Below are 19099 nucleotides of genomic sequence, written 5' to 3' on the forward strand. Positions count from 1 at the left end.
GCTTCAGTTCTCTCTGTTTCAACTCTCCCTTGAAGGAGTTTTCGGGGGGTCAGGGACGAGGGTTTATGGGAAGGGGTTGGGAGTATCTGGGCTGCTCTGGAAGCAGTTGGAGGGTTCTGGGTTGTTTGGAAGGTCTGGAAGGGATTTAGAGGGATCCTGGGGTAGTTTTCAGCATCTGGAAGGGAATTTAGGGAGGTCCTGGACTGGTTTGAGAATATCTGGGAGAGGCCTGGGGGGTTCTGGTGTCGTTTGGGGGTCCTGGGGACATTTGGGGTGGTCTGGGAGGGGGTTTGGAGGGAGGGCGATGGAATTTTGGAAGGTCTGGGCGGGAAATTGGGTGGTCTCGGGGTGGTTTGCAGGGTCTGGATGAAAATTTGGAGGGACTCGAGAGGTTCTCTTGGGTGTTTTGGGGGTCTCTGAGATGTTCTCTGCGATGTTTAGGGGGGTCTGGGGAGTTTTGGGGGACTCTGGGGGAGTCTTGGGGGGTGGGGGGGACTCTGGGGCGTTTTGAGGGGCTCTGGCAGGTCCAGGAGGTGATTTGGGGAACCCTGCGGTTTTAAGTCTGGGGTTTAAGGATCTCAGGATGGGTTTGGGGTTTTTTTTAGGGGGTGGGGGAGGAGGATGTGGGATGGACCTGACGGACCCGATGGCAGTCCCGGGATGGGGGAGGGGCTTACCCGGCTTCTCCACCTTCACTCTCACGGCCAACACGGCGCCGGTGGGTCCCAGGGAGGGGTAGGGGGTGAGTGGGTAATGTGGGACCCCCAAAACCCGCCCTGAGTCCCCAAAAGCCCCCCAAACTTGCCGATCTCCCCTCACCTCTCCCCGCAGCCGTCCCGAGTCCCGCCCTCCGTCTCCACCACCTCCAATCTTGTGTCCCTAAATACCTCCAAAACACAAAAATTCAGCCCAAAACAACCCTCCCAGCAGTTCCTCTTCTCTGAATTCTCCACGGTGGGGTTATTGGGGTCCCCCTGTCTGCACAGCTGGGGGTCACACTTGTATTGGGGATCCCATCCCACCCTCTCCGGGCTGCCGGGGATCCCGGGAATCCCACGGCTCCTTCCTCTCTTGACTCTCGCCTTCTCCAGGCTCTTGGCGGTCTCACCTCCCCCCTGCATTGCTGCTCCCCCCCCCTTTCCACACTGCCGGGGCTTTTCCCTCTCCGGGACCCCCGTTTAAGGGGCCCGGGGCTCCCTCTGTGCTCCCGCCCCCCAGTTCCACCATTCCGGGGCTTCGCCAGCTCCACTATCGCCCCTCTCCGCTGTCCTCACTCCGCGGGTCCCGGGGTTCCCTCCCGGACCACCCGAGGGGCCCCAAAACCGCTCTCGCCCCCCCGCCCCACACCGACCTTCCGACCGAGCGCCGACCACGTGCTGCTTTGTTCTCTCTGTGTCCCCTGTCCCGGCACCTCCCCCTGCTCTGTCCCTCCTCTCCTGCCGCTTCTCCGCCCCCTCACTCCCGCCCACTCCAGCTCTTCTCCTCCTCCCTCCAGGCCCAGCACCACCCCCTCCAGGCCCCCCTTGCCCGCAGCCCCGCCGCTCCCCGCGGGAGGACCAGGGATGGAGCTGGGGCAGCTCGGGATGGGGCAGCGCTGGGCTCTTGTCCACTCCCGCCCGCACTCGGCCCCCGCCGCAGCCGCCATGGCTGGGACAGTGCGGGGGGGCCCGGCCTGGCCGCCCCCACCTCCCCCCGCCCCAAATTGCGATCCCGAGGGGCGCTGGGGGCGAGGGAGGGGCGCGTGTGGGCTCGGGGTGGGGAGCGCGGGGCGCTGCGGGTCTGCCTGGCAACTGCGGAGTCATCAGCGCCGCGTGCTCTGATTGGCTGGAAAATGATTCTGGGCCTTCTCTGGCTGATTCCCCCCCCCCAGACACCCCCGGGACCGGGACTGGGGAGAACTGGCAAGCTTTACTGGGAACACTGGGAGCAGCCGGCTGGGGGCAGAGGGACAGCAGGAGAGGGGGCGACACGCGACGCCAGGTGACTCCCTGCCCTTGTGGCACACGCAGAAGCACCAGCTCAGGAGGACAAACCCCGACATAGAGCCCCGACCCCCCGCAGCGTCTTGGGGGGCGTCCGGCGGCAGGGCCGGGCAGGGCCGGGGGGAAGGAGCCCCTAAAACCTCCCACAGCCTGTCCGGGACCTCCACCAAATCTCCTCCCAGTCACAGGAGCCCACCCAGGATCACCTGGAACCTCCTTCCACTCCCTACCTGGCCCTTCAGGACCTCTCAAAGTCCCTCTCAGCCCCACTAGGAACCATCAAACCCCCTCCCAGCCCACTCAGGACCCCTTAAACTTCCTCCCAATTGCCCCCAGCTCTCCCAGGAGACCCCAAGCACCCTCAATGTGCCTTCCCAACCTCCTCAGACTCCACAGATCTTCTCCCAGTTTGCCTTTGGTTCCTTCACATCCCAGCCCAGCCCCAACAAGCCACTTCCCAGTTACTGCCAGTGCTGCAAATTATAAAACTTTCCTACATTTTTAATTAGTGGCAATTGTTGACTGTGTTACTTCTCACAGACTCTGATAAGTTTGTCTTTCAAGCCTCAAAGCTTTGAGTTTCCCTGGACTGGCTCTGATGGGCTGCAGGAAAGAGAAGCCTGAGGGAGCTGAAGATTGGACATCTCGGACCTTAAATTTATGGTCCCTCAAAGACATGTTGGAGCAACCAGAAGATACTGAGGAGACTAACAAAGACATTTCAGCCTGAGAGTTGGAGACTTTGCCTGTGGCAGAATGATAAAAGCACCAAAGAATGTTGACCAAAACAGCTAATAAAGAATAGAATACCAATTAATGAAGAGAATTGTATATCTTAGAAGGAAAGAATGGTAATTTCTTTGTATGACAAAATGTATAAATACGTGAGAAGTCTTGGAAGGGCTTGTATGGAACTGGAGAGATTCTCTCCCTGTCTCTGCCCAGAATAAAGGAGTGTCTGAGTCACAGACACTCCAAAGGGGGGCTTGGAGGGTCTCATTCCTTCCTGATGACTTTTGGTGACACTTATTGATGACCCAGGTGGGACAAAGCTGCAGATCCTCCATGGGAATGTAATGGGGTGTGGGAGTTTTAGCTTTAGTTTCAGCCAGGCCTCAATTCATCAGGCCCAGAGGATGTGACAGAGATTAGAAGGGACAAACATCACCTGACTTGAGCAACCAAAGAGGTATTTCATATCATCTGACATCATCAAGAAGCATCAAGAAGTATAAAAGAGAGGGAGGTGGAGCTTCTGTCTCTTTTGCTCTTCCCCTTGGGCCTGTGCTCTGCCTCTGCCAAGACAGGGCCTTGCCACCATCCCTGCTCTGTTCTCATAGAATCACAGAATCAGTTGGGTTGGAAGAGACCTCCCAGACCATCAAGTCCATCCCTTAATCCAACCCCACTTTGATCATGGTACTCAGTGCCACGTCCAGTCTCACCTTAAATACCTCCAGGGTTGGAGAATCCATCCCCTCCCTGGGCAGGCCATTCCAATGCCTGAGCACTCTCTCTGTGAAGAACTTCTTCCTGATAGTCAACCTAAAACCTGCCCTGGCTGAGCTTAAGCCCATGCGCTTTTGTCCTATTACTGAGTGCCAGGGAAAAGAGACCAATCCCCACCTGTCTACAATCTCCTTTCAGGTAGTCGTAGAGAGTGATGAAATCACCTCTGAGCCTCCTCTTCTCCAGGCTAAACAACCCCAGCTCCCTCAGACTCTTCCCACAGCACTTCTGCTCCAGTCCCTTCTCCAGCCTCATTGCTCTTCTCTGGCCCCGCTCCAGCCCCTCAATCTCTTTCCTGAACTAAGGAGCCCGGATACAACACTGAAGGTGTGGCCTCCCCAACGCAGAGTCCAGGGGAAGGGTCACTGCCCTGGGCCTACTGGCCATACTAGTTTGGATCCAAGACAGGATCCCACTGGACTTCTTGGCCACCTGGGCAAACTGTTAGCTCCCTGTTGAGCTTTCTATCAATCAGTCCCCCCAGCTCCCTTCCTGCCTGGCTGCTCTCCAGCCACTCTGTGCCCAGCCTGGAGTACTGCAGGGGTTGGGGTGGCCAAAGGGCAGGACCTGCACTTGGACTTGTTGAATTTCATCCCATTGGAATCAGCCCATCCCTCAAGTCCATCCAGGTCCCTCTGCAGAGCCCTCCTGCCATCCAGCAGCTCGACACTCCCTCCCAACTTGGTGTCATCAGCAAATTTGCTGATGATGGACTCAATCCCCTCATCTAAATCATCAATAAAGATGTTAAACAGGACTGGACCCAACACAGACCCCTGGGGGACACAACTGGTGACCGGCCGACAGCTGGACACAGCCCCGTTCACCAGCACTCTCTGGGCCCGGCCCTCCAGCCAGCTCCTCACCCAGCAGAGGGTACACCTGTCCAAGCCATGGGCTACCAGCTTTTCCAGGAGTATATTATGGGAGACAGTGCCAAAGGTCTTGCTGAAGTCCAGATAGACACATCCACAGCCTTCCCCTCATCCACCAGGGGGGTCACCTGATCATAAAAGGAGATCAGGTTGGTCAGACAGGACCTGCCCCTCCATGCTGGCTGGGTCTGAGCCCTTGCCCATCCTGAAGGTGCTGTGTCATTGCACTCAGGATGATCTGCTCCATAACCCTGCCAGGCACCGAGGTCAGGCTGACAGGCTTGGAGTTGCCAGGGTCAGCCTTGCAGCCCTTTATCTGGATTGGGGTGACAATGTCCAACTTCCAATCCTCTGGAACCTCCCCAGAGAGCCAGGACTGTTGGGAGATGATGGAGAGTGGCTTGGCAAGCTCTTCCAGCAGCTCCCTCATCACCCCAGGATGGATCCCATCTGGCCCCACAGACTTGTGAGGATTCAGGTGCCTCACTAAGTCACTATTTCCTCCTGGAACACAGCGGGACAATTCAGCTCCCTGTCTCTTTTCTACCAGCTCAGGAGGCCAGTTGTCCTCAGGGCCACCTGTCTTACTGGTGAAAACTGAGGGCAAGTAGGTGTTAAGTACCTCAGCCTTCTCCTCATCTCTGGTAACAAAGTTCTCCCCCAAGTCCAACAAAGAATGGAGGTTTTCCTTGTCCCTCCTTTTCCTATTAACATATTTATAGAAGCACTTTTTGTCATTCCTAACAGAAGTAGCCAAACTGACTTCAAATTGCACTTTTGTCTCTCATTTTCTTCCTACAGGACCTAACTATGTTCCTAAACTCTTCCTAAATAGCCAGCCCTTTCTTTCCACACTCAGCTCTCTTTTTATTGCTGATTTCCTTCAGAATCTCCCTGTACAACCAAGCTGGATGTCTTCCCCATGGGCTTCCCTTTCGGCACACCTGGACAGGCTGTTCCTGTGCACTCAAGACTTCCTTCTTGAAGCACATCCATCCCTCCTGTACCCCCTTGTTTTTGAGGGTTGTTTCCCAGAGTATGCTCTGGTCCAGTCTTCTCACCAGGCTGAAATCTGCCATCTGGATGTCCAGCAAAGAGGTTTTATTGATGGCCCTCCTCATATCCCTGAGCACTGAAAACTCTGTTACTTCATGGTCGCTGTACCCAGACAGTCTCTGACCACTACATCTCCCACCAGCCCCTCTCTATAAACAGCAGGTGTAGAGGGGCCCCACCCCTGGTAGGTTCATTTACCAGCTGAAACAGGAAATTATCCTCTATACACTCCAGGAATCTCCCAGACTGCCTCTTCTCTGCTGTGTTGAGCTCCCAGCAGATATCTGGCAGGTTCAAGTCACCCACAAGAACAAGGGCTGGAGATTTTGAGACATCTGCCAGCAGCTTGGAGAATAATTCATCCCCTTCATCATCCTGGTTGGCTGGCCTGTAACAGACACCCACAAGGATGTCAGCCCTGTTGGCCTTCCCCCTGATTCTGGCCCACAGACACTCAACCTTGTCACTGCTGACCTCAAGTTCAACAGAGTCAAGAGACTCTCTGACATATAAAGCCACCCCTCCACTGGGATATACTGGGAGTGAGTGGAACCATAGTAGGGATAAAAGGGAGCAACTGGAAGCATGTGGGGGGAACTGGTTTAATATTGGGAGCACTGGAGTCATACTGGGATCATAATGAGACTATCTGGGAGTGACTCAGATCATACCGGCAATGACTGGAAAATATCTGGGAGCACACTTGGAGCTAATGGCATGAGACTGGGCTGATACTGGAAGCAAGTGGAACCATGTTGAAGGCAACTGGGATAACACTAGGAGGAGCTGGGACCAAGCTGGAGGACACAAGGGGCAGCAGAAGGCCTTGTCAGACCACCTTCGACTGCCTGGGGTGGCTCTGGGGGGCCCTCGGCTCCTCAGGGCCCTTCCTGCAGCCACAGAACTTGGAGGGACCCTCCTCTGGGTGGGTCCTCCACGTGATCCAGGAGCTTTGGGCTCCTTCTGGCAGAGATTGGGGGTAACTGGGATCATCCTGACACCATACTGGCAGAGACTGAAGTCACTGGAACCATACTGGGGGTGACTGGGACCACAGTGGGAGTTACTGGGACTATGCTAGCAGAAAACTGAAACCATACATGGGGCAACTGGGAGCAACTCAAGTCATTGGGTCTATAGTGGGGGCTACTGGGAAGCACTGAGACCATGTTGGGACAGACTAGGGTCATACTGGGCAAACTCGGATTCCGTTCTGGGCAACTGAGATATAGTGGGAACAGCTGGGCTCATATTGGGTGTGACTGGGCTCATAGTGGGAGTGACTGGGCTCTGCGAAGCACAGGACGGGCAGCATGGGGAGGGAAACCCACCACCCACTGCCTTGAATTCCCCAAATCCTTGTTCCCAGTCCCTGCTCTGGCCCTGAGCAGCAGATCTGCTCTGGTATCCCTTTCCCTGGGGACACTTCCCCACCCTCTCCCCACTTTTCCGCTTTTGGAAATCAGCACTTTGGAGCCGCATCCCACTGTTTTCTCCTTCTCCTCCCTACTATTATCATTATCCCCCTGCACCTCCTTTTCCTGGGCTCTGGGACCCCCCTGCATGGCTATTCCCTGTTCTCCAACCTTGGACACCCCTTTCTCTGACTCCAGGATACTCCTGCCCCCCTTTTCCTGCCCATCTTGCCTCTCCCAGCCCCTGGATCCCCCTTTTCTTTGACACCAGGGACCCTCAGGCCCCCATTCCCAGACATCCCACATAACCTCACCCCCACATTCCCCTTCCTTGACTCCAAGGACACCCTGACCCCCCTTTCCCACCGATCTGTTATACACCAATAACAGAGAAATGGAATAGATATTATTCCTCCATTGTTCTCCTGTCATATACGTCCTATCCAAGAATTTTCTGTCAGCAGTTCGACACAAAGACAGAATTCTCTTACAAACAAACACCCTGCCAAAGCCTTTCCCCAAGCTTCCTGCAAGTCATGGCAGCAAATTCAGCCAAACTTCTTGCCTGCTGAAAACTCACACAAGCATCCTCTTGTTGTAATGGCTTAGCTAAAACTATATCCTGGTTTTAAGAATATTGCAAGCTTTCTGTAAAAAAATAGTGTCTAAGTATTTTTGCAGTGTATAAAAACTCCCAAAGAACACCTTGGAATTTCGGTGCGTAGGGTGTGTGGAGAATGGAGAGAGAGAACCACAGCCAAGAACCTCTCCCACCTCCTCCCTGCCTCACCCATCTCACCTTCTCACCCTCCTTCTTCCCCACCCAAGCTGCTTGCCTGCCTGCCCCTGCAGACTGAGGAGAAAGCTGAGCTCTGCCTTGCTCCCTGTGTCAGTTCTGCTCCTGCTAACCCAGCCCTGGCCCTGTTCAGCCTGGGGTGGCTGCGCCGCTGCTGCCCGTGAGCGACAGCTCCGTGGAGCCTGAGAGCTCTGCAGAGAGCGAGGAGCAGCCCTGCTGCACAAGGGAGAGCAGCACAGACTGAGCATCACATCTGCACTGCAAGAGCTGCATTCCACACCTCTGCCTGCAGGAACAGAGACAACATCGCTTCTCACACACACACACACACACACACACACACACACACTTGGCAGAAAAAGTTGGTTTTGGTGGTAAAATTTTCTCTTTGCTTCTAAAAAGTACTCTTAGAGTTTTTCTAACTGTTCTTATTTCCCTCTCTCTCTGCATTTTTAAAGAATTTTTAATTAATAATAAAGGCCATTTTTTTAATTAAGAGGTAATATAGCTTGAGTTTTAATATTGTTGGGAGAAACATTTTGAACCCAAGCTATGTCTGCAATATTTAAGCAGACTGTAACACCATCCTGTCTCTCCCAAACTCCACACTCCCTATTCCTTTACCCTGCCACGCCCTGGACTTCACTTTTCTGGTCACAGACACAACCTGCAGCCCCCAATCACCTCCCCCCACCTCTAGTCTTGCTTTTTCTTGACCTTGAGACCTTCCTGATCCCTCATTTCCAGGCACGGGGATGCCCATGCAGCCCCTTATCCTGCACCAATACCCTCCTGCAACCCCTTTCCTGGCCATCCCACCTACTCCAGCCCCCACACCCCTCTTTTTCTTGACTCTGGGACCCCCACTCTTGCATTTCCAGACCACACACCCTGCCCTGTTTGGAACACTTGGGGACAATTTTAACCCTTTTCCCAGCTATTCTGGGTGTCCCTACCTTAAGACGCCCTTTCTTCAACATTGGGGACCCCCTGGACTCCCCATCCCACTCCTCCAACCCCCTACACCCCCTTTCCTTGGCCCTGCTTCCCCCTGAAATCCCCTTCCCCAGCACTGTGTCCCCCCTGAACCCACAAGATTCAGCCCAAAACACCAAGACTCAGCCAAAAAAATCCCTCACAGGAATTCCCCCTCTCTGGGTCTCTCCACTTTGGGGTTTGGGGGGGCTCCCCTGTCCGGGCTGCTGGGGGTCCCCCGTGTACTCGGAGGCCCCCTCCCCAACCTGTCAATGAAGGGCCTGACCCAGGCACACCAACCCCCCAATGGGGTCCGCACATCCCCCCCCCACCAAAGGGCTCTGCCAGGACCCGACACTGGGGTACCCAAAAACACCTCCCAGGGACCCCCAAGGGGCATTCCCAGCTCAGCTTTTGGGTCTCTGAACCATCACCTCAAACACAAACCAAACCCCCAGGGCTCCACCAGGCTATTCGGGGCTCGGCTCGGGGGTCCCGCAGCACTTTGTCGGGGCCCTTTGCCGTCCCTGTGTGCAGCTCCGGCCCCGCCCCGCGGCAGCCCCAGCGCGGGCTCCAAGGAGAGGCACATCCTGGTGCCCTTGGGGGCTTTGTCCGGGCCCATCCCGGCTCTCGTGTTCCCTGGCACAGCCCGCACAGCCCTTGGTGGGGCAGCGGGGGCACTGTGGAGTTTGGTGACCCCTTCTCTTTCCCACCCTGTTCTCCCACTCACCCGAGACTTCTTCAGGTGTGGATGGAACCCTGCAAAAGGAAGAGGAAAAGGAGGAGCATGGCTGTCCCCTCCTCTTCTTCCGGGCATGTTCCAGGCTCGGCCTCGCCCCTCCCCCCCTCCCCCATTAATAGGGCGCGCCCAGCAGGGCGGACACAACAGGTTTGGGAGCACTGGCTGGAAACGTGCTGAGAGAGAACACGTGTACCCGCTAGGCAGAGAGACAGAACATCTTCCTGCCCGTCCTAATACACGTGGGTCCCCCCGCAGCTCAAACAGGGTGGAACCCCGAACCCCAAATTGAACAGACCAGAGAAAGGGAACTTTTGGGATGGATTTTTTGGCTTAATCTACATATTTGGGAGTGGGTTTTGGCTGAATCTTTATGCTTTGCAGTTTTGATATTTCTGAGGGGTTTTTTTTGCCTGACTCTCGGTGTTTTGCAGCTTTTTATGCACACCAGATGCCTGGTGACTTGTAGGGATGGGGAGCAGACAGGGGCGATAGATGAGCTCAGGGACCCCCGGCAGCCTGGAGAGGGGGCAGTGTGGAAAAGGGGGACCCCCACGACCCCCAGGACCCTGAAATAGAGGCATGGAGAAAGGGGATCGTGCACAGGGGGACCCCTGTGTATTCAGGTGTGATCAGATGCCATTATTTTTGGTCCGTGTCTGGCCTTGCCATCTGCCAAGTTATGGAAAACAACAACTTATAACTTAGACTTCGGCCTTGAAGGAGAAACATCTTGTGTACACTGAGACAGGTTTGTAACTTGAATTTTAAACAGTGTCTGGTTTCAGCCTGGAATCCCCATGAACCCTCCCTGAAACAATTGCTCAAGGAACTTTAAAGTTAATTAACAATGAACTAATTTTCCAGAAAATTGCACAATTTTAAAGGCAATTCCCTCAGAGTAGCTGCCATTATATAGTTCAGAAGGCCATGAACTGACTGAAAATTGCACTGAGCTTTACTTGCGTCACAAAAGAATTAGCAAATAAGGAAAATAATGTTCTCAGACATGTAGGGGGTGACAAAAACAGTGGATAAAAGAAAACAAAGGAAGAGATTTAGACATTTAAAATAAAATATTGGAAGAGTCTGGTGGGAAAAAAAATAATAGTTAAATATCCTGAATAAAAAGTACTTAGGGATCTGGAAAAAAGAAAGAAAGAAAAAAAGAAAAAGGAAAGAAAAAGAAAGAAAAAAAGAAAAAAAAAGAAAGAAAAAGAAAAGAAGAAAAAAAAGAGAAAAAGAGAAAGAAAGAAAAGAAAGAAAGTACACAACAAAAAGTTTTTTTCTGCATTTTGGGATATTCTGAATGTTGATTTGAAGTTAAAATAACATATAATTATGGTAATACTATAAAATACTCTAATAAATCATATAATAATATAGAAAAATTTATGTATAAAATTGACGTTTTAAGTGATGATAGCACTTGAAAAGTAAGTTGGTATTTACACAGGTATTGAAAACATTGACACAAATATTTAACAGGAAACGTGGTACCCCAAATTTATCTGGGAAATGAATATTCCTTAACTCTCCTTGAGATCTTTGGGACAAATCCCAGCAAAATCTGGAGTCCCTCAGCTCAGCAGTTTGATCTCCCTTGGTACTTCACTGCTTTGGTCACCAAGCCCAGGGCTGAGGGCAGAGCAGCACCAGAGGAGCAGAAAGTCCCAGGTTTGCCCAGGAAACCAACACATGGACTTGCCAATAATGCAACATAAATCTCCCATTTTCTATCAGCTTTTAGAATCAAAAAGCTTTGCATGGGCAAGTTTTGTCAGGACCTGGATTGTAACAGAACTTTTTTAATTTAATTCTTTTCAGTACTGATGTGGGACTGGGGGAATAACTTGGAGCAGCCAGTGATATCCACACCCTCAGCTGGTCACATTTTCTGGGATAGAAAGAACTTTTCAGACTCCAAGTCTAAAATTACAGTTCATGCATCAGCTTTTACCCACTGAGGTTTCTTTCTCCTGCTTGTAAGGAGAGTGTGACTGGGTATGCAGCTTGAGAATTGATTAATCCTAATTAATACTTACACCCTGGATCTTCTCGTGGTTGGAACAACCTGGGACAGAACACACATATTTTTGAGTTTCTTCCTGTCACACAGAAGTAAAACTGTGGAACTCAGTCCCTAAATTATCCTTTTCCATTGGTACATTACATGTATGAGACACCTTCCCTGTCTTGGTTTGAGAGGAAAAACCACAATGTTTACCCACAAGTGGGGGAGGGGGCGTCCTCCACAATAATCAGGCCACTGTTTATCAAATTTAAAGAAAAAGAACTTCAATACAAGAAGGATAACTAATCTGAACTGTTAAATGTATATATATACTTTTGTGTGTAAACAGAGCAGAGCAAACCGCTTCCCCAACACCACAAGAGGAAAAAAAACAACAAAAACCCCCAAAACCAACAGGTTTCCCACTAGGGAAAAGTTCTACTTATGGCAGTATCAGGGTCACAGCCCGGCTGGCAGCAGGGTGAGTTCCCAGATGAACTTTGTGTCTCTCTTTGTGTCTTTTGTCCCAAATGAAGAAGGAAAACTGGAAGCGACAAACCGCTGTGTGTCCTGGAAAAGCAGCTGCAAGTTCTCTCTCCCAGGTCGCTGCCCCAGCCGGGGTGGGCAGGCCGTGATGCTGCAAACAGCGGTGAGACCAGAGCAGAGGCCGGGACCCCAGATGCAGGAACCAGGAGAACAGCCGTGGCGAGGAGGAAAAAAAAAAGAGCATCTCACCAAGAACAGCAGCAGCGAGCAGGCAGGAGCAGTCTAGGGCAGCCAGCAGAAGCCAGGAGATGGCTTCTCCTCTACCCAGCACACACACCGCTCCTGCGTTCCGCTGAGCTAAGAATGGAAAAAATGTCCCCAAAACCAAAAGAGACAACCTGTCCCCACCCAAGGGATCAGCAGTAACTACTTCTTTTTGTTAACTACTGGCATGGGCAGTTAGTGACAGGGGAGAGAATTTACATAATAATTCCAAACTAAAACAATCCCAAAATGCGGAGGGACACTTTTTAATGTCACAATTTTCAGTACTTTCAGCTGGGGTGAGGGACTGTAGCAGCTGTAATAGGATATAATTATAATAATATTGTCAACTACTATAATAAAGAATATAATAATTCTGATCAATTAATGTGTCAAATTGACTTTTTGAGTGCTCAGAGCACTTAAAAAAATAATTTGATGTTTGTACAGGTATTGAAAACATTGACTCCAATGTCTCCCTAAACCAGCCCTAAACCAGCCCTAAAACTAGTCTTAAAACCAGCCCCAAAACAGCTCTTAACATGTACTAAAACCAGTCCTAAACCAGCCCTTAAACCAGCCCTCGCCCAGCACTAAACCAGAAATAAGTGAGCCCTAAAACTAGCCCTAAATCAGCTCTTAACCCAGCCCTAAAACCAGACGTAAAACCAGTCCTAAACCAGCCCAAAACCAACCCTAAATTAGCTCTAAACCCAGCTGTAAACCAAGGCCTTAAAACCAGCCTTAACCCAGATCTAAACTAGCTCTAAACCAGTTCTAAACCAGCCCTGAACTGGCAGGGGTTTGGAACTGGATCCATGTCCAGAGGAGGAGTGGGTTTTTAACTAACTCCTCAAGCTCAAGTCACAGAATCACAGGATTGTTTGGGTTGGCAGAGCCCTTAAAGCTCATTCCTTTCCAAGCCCTGCCGTGGGCAGTGTCAAAGGTTCACCTAGGTGGGCCTAAATTTGAGGTTTTTGAAGTTCAGCCTAGGCCTGGGGCTGTCAGCTGATCTGGGCTGGGCTAAGCCGACAGCTGGCTCCTCCCAGCCAATAGTGTTTTATTCCATACCATATTACGACATCATTTTCCAGGGAAGTAGGATCAGTGTGTGGGAGTGGTTTGGGCAGTCACCCCACAGCATTCCTGCCGAGAGGACACACACACGGTGCAGTCCCAGGAGAGATGGGGAGGACCAGGCCCAGCACCGGCCCAGCAGTTGTTTTGGGAAGTAAAATGTTTGATGTGGGTTCTTCTCTCTCTGCTCGGGTCTGATTTTCTGGGGACTGAGTCTTTTAAGATACTTTGGGGTTAGAATAGTGGACTTTGTGTGTGTACTAGGAAGTAAGGAACTGTTCCTTGTTGCTCTTAATTTGTGTGAGTATTTGTACTCTCTCCTAGTTGTCTCTTTCTGTCTGTAAAATATATGTAGTTTTAGTATAAACGTGGTTTGAAGGGTTTTTCCTTCCCCTCTCTTTTCCTCCCTTTCCTTGGTGTTGGGGTGGGAGGCTCTGACCCTGTACTTGGAGGGTTGGCATTTTGCCAGCTCAAAGCCAGACAAACTGGGACACCTTCCACTAGCCCAGGTTATTGGCACGTTTTCCTCTTTCCAAGCAGTGAAGGATTTACAGTATTTCCAAATCAAACCTCTGACTCTCCAAAATCTTGGCTTTGACTCTCCAGAAAGTGCCCAAAAGCTGCAGAACTGACTGCAGGGTGTGACCCTTCCCCTGATACCTAAGAATTTAATGTAATTTTAGAAGGTGTTAGACTCATATAGTCTCTGCTACGTTGCTCTGATCTGAAGTCTGAATATTAAAGTGCCTTTCTCACCAGCTGGCAGGCCTTGTCAAGGCCGAGCTGTTTTGAACAGGACACTTACAAGATAACAGAAGACAAACAAGAGGAGAAGGCCCAACTGCCCCCCTATGACTAAGGGGGTAGATTGGCAGAACTTTTGGGTGGGCATAAAAGAAAAATGAGAATTCTGATTGACTGTTAAAAGTGGGTATATAAACCCTGTAACTTCCTGACCAGAGGGTCAAACCCCCTGGGTTTGAATGTGGAAGCTTCTTCTAATAAAACCCTGTATCTTTCTCCATTAACCTGTCTTCAGTGTGTCTCTTTTCACAGGGATACACAAGTAGAACTAAACCCAACAAACCCCTTCCCCCACCCCTCCCTCCTTCCCAGTTGTGCCTCCTCCCCCCTCAGCGCTGCAGGGAGCTGGGAATGGGGGTCCCACTCAGTTGTTGGTGCTGCTCAGGGAGAGGGGTTGGAGTCCTTGTCCTGCTCCCCCTGTGGGGTCCCCGTGGTTTTGGGATTATCCACTTTTATCCTGTTTCCTGCTGCTGAAAGAAACTGGGGCAATTTCCTGATTTTTTTTCCGCTTCTTTTTTCCTCCGGTTTTGGATACATGAGAAAAACCTCATTGTACCTCTATAAACAGGTACTGCTGGAGGGTTGTGGGGCCATCCCCAAACTGGGCTTAACACCCAAAAACACAAAGAAAAAGGAGGGGACAAGGTTGGGAATTTGTGGTTGTGTCATGGAATGGTCCAAGTGTGTCACATCTGGGGAAAATGTGAGTTTGGGGGGTGGAAAATGACAGAGGGGGGAGGAGAGAAGAAAAGTCAAAATAAAGATCAAGTAAAATTCAGTCAAACACCAGACTCATCCCTTCCCAGTGGGAGTGGGGCCATCCCTGTGATCCAGGTCAGAACTCCTGTCAGGGGATCAAAGAGGATAAAGATTGGGTCAAACCCAACAGCAAAAGCCATTTCAAGTCCTTCCCAGCCCATATTTTGAGGAAGAAACACCCATTGGCACCTGTCTCCTGCTCACCTGCCTGTGACTGCAGAGCTCCAGCCCCTGACATGCTTCTACCTCACTTCAAGAACCTCAATTAAAAGCTTTTTGTATTATTTTAAGGGATTTCCCCCTGTTTTCCTCCTGTTTGGCCCAAGCATTGACCCCTCAGGTGTTTCTGCATTCCCAGTGAGCCCCTTGCCCTGGCTGTGCTCAGCCCATTTCCCCAGGCACAGGGGAGGCTGCAGAATGTAGAAATATGTTATTAAAAAACAGATAACAGACCTGGGTGGTGTCATTTCTTGGGGCAGACTGGCCTCAGTCACGATGTGAGAGGGTGTCCGAGGTCAGTGTCACTCTCAGGACTTGTCATGGTAAGGAAACAGTTTGTGCCAGTCTGAGGTGTCCTCGGGATGGACGTTCTGCAGCCAGGAAATGTCACAGGGAGTGTATTTTGGCAGAAAAATGCTTATTTCGGGCTCTGGGAAGACTTTTGGGCCTGTTACCTTTGGGGTCCATTTGCTTCTCCATCCCTGTGTTGAGGTTTCCAAACTCATGGGGAAAGTTGGGTTTGGTGGCCTCTAAAATGAGATCTGGGCTTGAAAAGAGCAGGGAAAGGCTGGAAAAAGTTAAGAATTAATACAATTGTTTCCTCCAAGAACCTTCCCTCGGTGGCCAAGAACAGCCCCAGGAAGCCCCAGGGGAGCCAACCCAGCTGGGAGGGGAGGGAAGGGGCTGAGGGAGGAGCCCAGGGCTGGAGGGTCCCACGGCCACCGACTCCCAGCCCTGCCAAGGGCTGCAAACTGAGCCCATTCCAGGAGCTTCCAGGTGCTCCACTCCAGCCCTGTGTCCCAGGCTGCTGCACCCCCTGAGCTCCCTCAGCTCCTGGCTCTGCAAGGAATTGGGAAACTGAGCTGATGGCAAGAGAAGCTGTGAAGATCAGCACTGTGAGCTGGTGGTGCTGCAGAATGAGACCCAAATGGGAAATAGGGAGGAGGAGGCTTGAAAAGGACCCCAAAGTCCTGGGTTTTCAGGTGGGCAGGGGGATGAGGAGGGTTTGGAGTGGTGTTCAGGGCACAGGGACACTTGTGCCCCATGGATTTGGGATTCCCATTTCCTCAGTGGCTTTGCATCTCATCAAACTCTCCCCAGAGAGATTTTTGGAACAACTGGTCACCTCCACTTGGCAGGAGAAGCCCAAGGCTGTTCCAGGCAGGAACCTACAGCCAGTGTGGGTTGGAGTGAGGGCAGGGCAGGAGTGGAGACGGGTGAACAACACACCCAGCACCCCCCAGGTGGGACTGTCCAAGGGCTGTTGGGATAAAAAGCAGCTTTGCTTCATTTCAGCCCCATTTTGTGCCCTGATCCCTCTCCCTGAGTTTTTGGGGTCTGTGCAAAGGTTTCCTGTTCCTCTGGCAACGCTCTGCAGAGCAAGGGCTGGGGGCACAGGGCACAGTGGGGTCGGTTCTGTGGCACATGGGGGTCACAGGGCACAGGGGGATGATAATTGATCAACAATAATTTAATTATGAATAATTTAAGTATAAAATAGATTTAATAAGTGGAAAGAAAAAATGTAGATTTAATTAATAAGTGAATAAAAATTCTTAAAATAAAAATATAAATATATAAAACACAAAAAACCAAAATATAAAATAAATAAATAAAATATATATTTATATAAAAGATGAAATAAAATTATAAATGGTATAAGAATTAAAATATTAACTTAAATAATAGATTATATTATTTATATTATTTATTATATTATTTTAGATATCATTATATATAGGAACTGTCATAAATAAATGACTAATAAAATATTCAATTGGAATATACTCAATAAATTAGAATTCATCTACTATTTTAATCAATATATTATTATGAATATAAGTATGTGAAATGTACAAATATACAAATAAATAGATTATGCAATGAAAATATCATAAAATATTGCTATTTCAAAATATTTTTAATATTCTAATACAATATTAATATTTATTTAGTATAATAATAATAGAATTATATACTGAATACATGATATATATTTTATTCTCATTATAATATCTATGTTAGTGCATGGCATGGAAAAGGATGAGGAAGAAGAGCAGGAGGTAGTGGGGGATGTACCTCCAGGAGCCCTTTCAGCACCTTCCTCTCTCCCCCCACAGCCCCTTCACACCCCTCGGAGCAGCTTCACCCTCGGCAGTGGCTCTTTGTGGCTCCTGCGGCCGCGGTGACACATGGACAGCGACTCAGAGCCTGGAGGGACACGAGCCCACCCATCTGGCGGGCTCTGCTCCTGCTCCAGAGGGGCCAAAGCCCCGTTATCCCGGATCCCAATGTCCTGGGGGCAGGGACAGGGCACTGACCACCATCTGTGCCAGCCCTGCTGTGCCCTGGGGGGGCCCCGGTGAGTGACGTCCCTCGGCCCCTCTGCCCCATCCCAGGGGGTCTCTGCTTGGGGGGACGGTTTTGGAGGGGCCAATGTCCCTGATGGGGCTGGATCCCTTCCCTGCAGGAAATCCTGGGCAAGAAAAGGACCTTCTGTGCCTTTTCCTGAGCTACTGGTAGCCACAACCCCAATGCTTTGCCCTCCAGAGGGTTTGCTGCCCACCCCCAGCCTGGGGCACAGTGTTGGCACCAGCAGGTTTTGTTCTTCTCACCCCATTTCCTTGGGAAGGATGGAAAATACAGCCCGTGCCCACGGACACCGTGCAGGGCTTCCCCTGCTCAGCAGGCCTGGGGGGCCCTGCAGCCCCCTCTGGGATCATTCCAAACATCCCCAGGGCTTGGCTTGGGGATCTCCCCATCCCCAGGACACCTCTGGGTGCAGCTCAGGGCAGGAGAGGGGACCTGCAGCTGAGGCAGAGCATTAAAAGCAGAGCAGGGAGCACAGAAGTTGAAGAGCTGCTTCCTTCCTCACTCCCATGATGGTCCCATTGCAGGTCCTCACTGATTCTGGGCTCTGCTGGGTGCTGGAGCGGTTGGGCCACTGGTACTGGTGGGCATCGTGGTGTGGCTGCTGCAGGGACAAGGTGAGGCATCCTAAAGATATATACCCCCCTGACTCCATCCTAAAACTGCCCCAAGTCCATGAGAACCCAGTTCCAGGCAGGGGCTGGAGCAGATTCCCCCTTTATTTCCAGGAAGGAGCAGCTCCTGTGCAGTGGCAGTTCCTGATGGGCAGGAGGGCAGAGCTGCCAGCAGGGGCTGATCGATGTGGGTTTGGGGTCTGAGCTGCTGCAGGTCCCTCTCTCCACCCTGATGGTGCTTGCAAATACCCAGGGATTCCCTCTGTGTTGTTCTCAGGAGGAGTTTCCAGGGCTTCAAATTAAAATTAAAGACTCATGGTTGTGTGGGATTAAGGGCAGTTGGTGGTCGATCTTTGCCAAGAGGGAAGTTTCAGGTGGAATTCTGGGTTCCTGGATCCTTCCAAACCCCACTGGGCTCCTCTGGGGGTGGCTGCAAATGGAGAATTTCTTTTGGGAGCACCAGTTGCTCCTGATTTCGTCAGAGTAGGTGTAGGCACATTGGCCATTGCCCTGGATTCCAAACCTACAGCCAAGAGCACAGTCAGAGCTCAGGGAAGGATTCCCATTGCCAGAGAGATGATTGGAGGTGTTTCCAGGGCTCCAAATTTAATTTAAATATAAACAAGAGGGACACTCATGGCTGTGTGGGAATAAGGGCAACTCCAAACCAGCCCCAAACCAGCTGTGTGTGCACCCACCCACAGCACAGGCTGCGCTGGGGCAGCAGGACCTGGTGGCCCTGCAGAGCTGCCCTGTGGGGCACTGCCCTTGTGTGTCACAGGCACCACACCCTGTCCCTGCCAGCCCTGACCACCATCCCCATCTCGGCTCAGGGACTCCCTGTTGCCCCTGGACACCAAAGAACCAAAGCCCCAACCCCCAGAGTGCAGCCCTGCCTGTGGGAAAAGGGCCCCCATGGCTGCCCTGCACAAAGCAGCCCCTGCAGAGCTGCCCAGAGACACAACTGGGGACACCACACATGATGCTTTTAGGAAACAGCTCCAAGCCTTGCTTGGCTCTTGGGAGGGCACATTGTTTTATTCCAAATGTTCAGAGTTCCCCCTTTGGGGGCAGCGTGTCCAACAGGCCACTGTTGTGTTCCATTTGGGCAGAAATATTTCTCCAAGGAATGCAGGTGGCACAGA

General features: G+C 51.3%; 2 protein-coding genes across 2 annotated transcripts in view; one reads left to right on the top strand and one right to left on the bottom strand.

Moving 5' to 3' along the window:
- LOC139684145 (uncharacterized) overlaps positions 1 to 19099 on the bottom strand; it is a 1342464-nt gene that overhangs the window by 1098870 nt on the left and 224495 nt on the right. The gene's annotated exons all lie outside the window — the stretch shown is intronic.
- The window catches only part of LOC139684146 (uncharacterized), an 800710-nt gene that overhangs the window by 459165 nt on the left and 322446 nt on the right, over positions 1 to 19099 (top strand).

Source organism: Pithys albifrons, chromosome 32 (genome assembly GCF_047495875.1).
Source record: "Pithys albifrons albifrons isolate INPA30051 chromosome 32, PitAlb_v1, whole genome shotgun sequence".
NCBI classification, from domain to species: domain Eukaryota; kingdom Metazoa; phylum Chordata; class Aves; order Passeriformes; family Thamnophilidae; genus Pithys; species Pithys albifrons.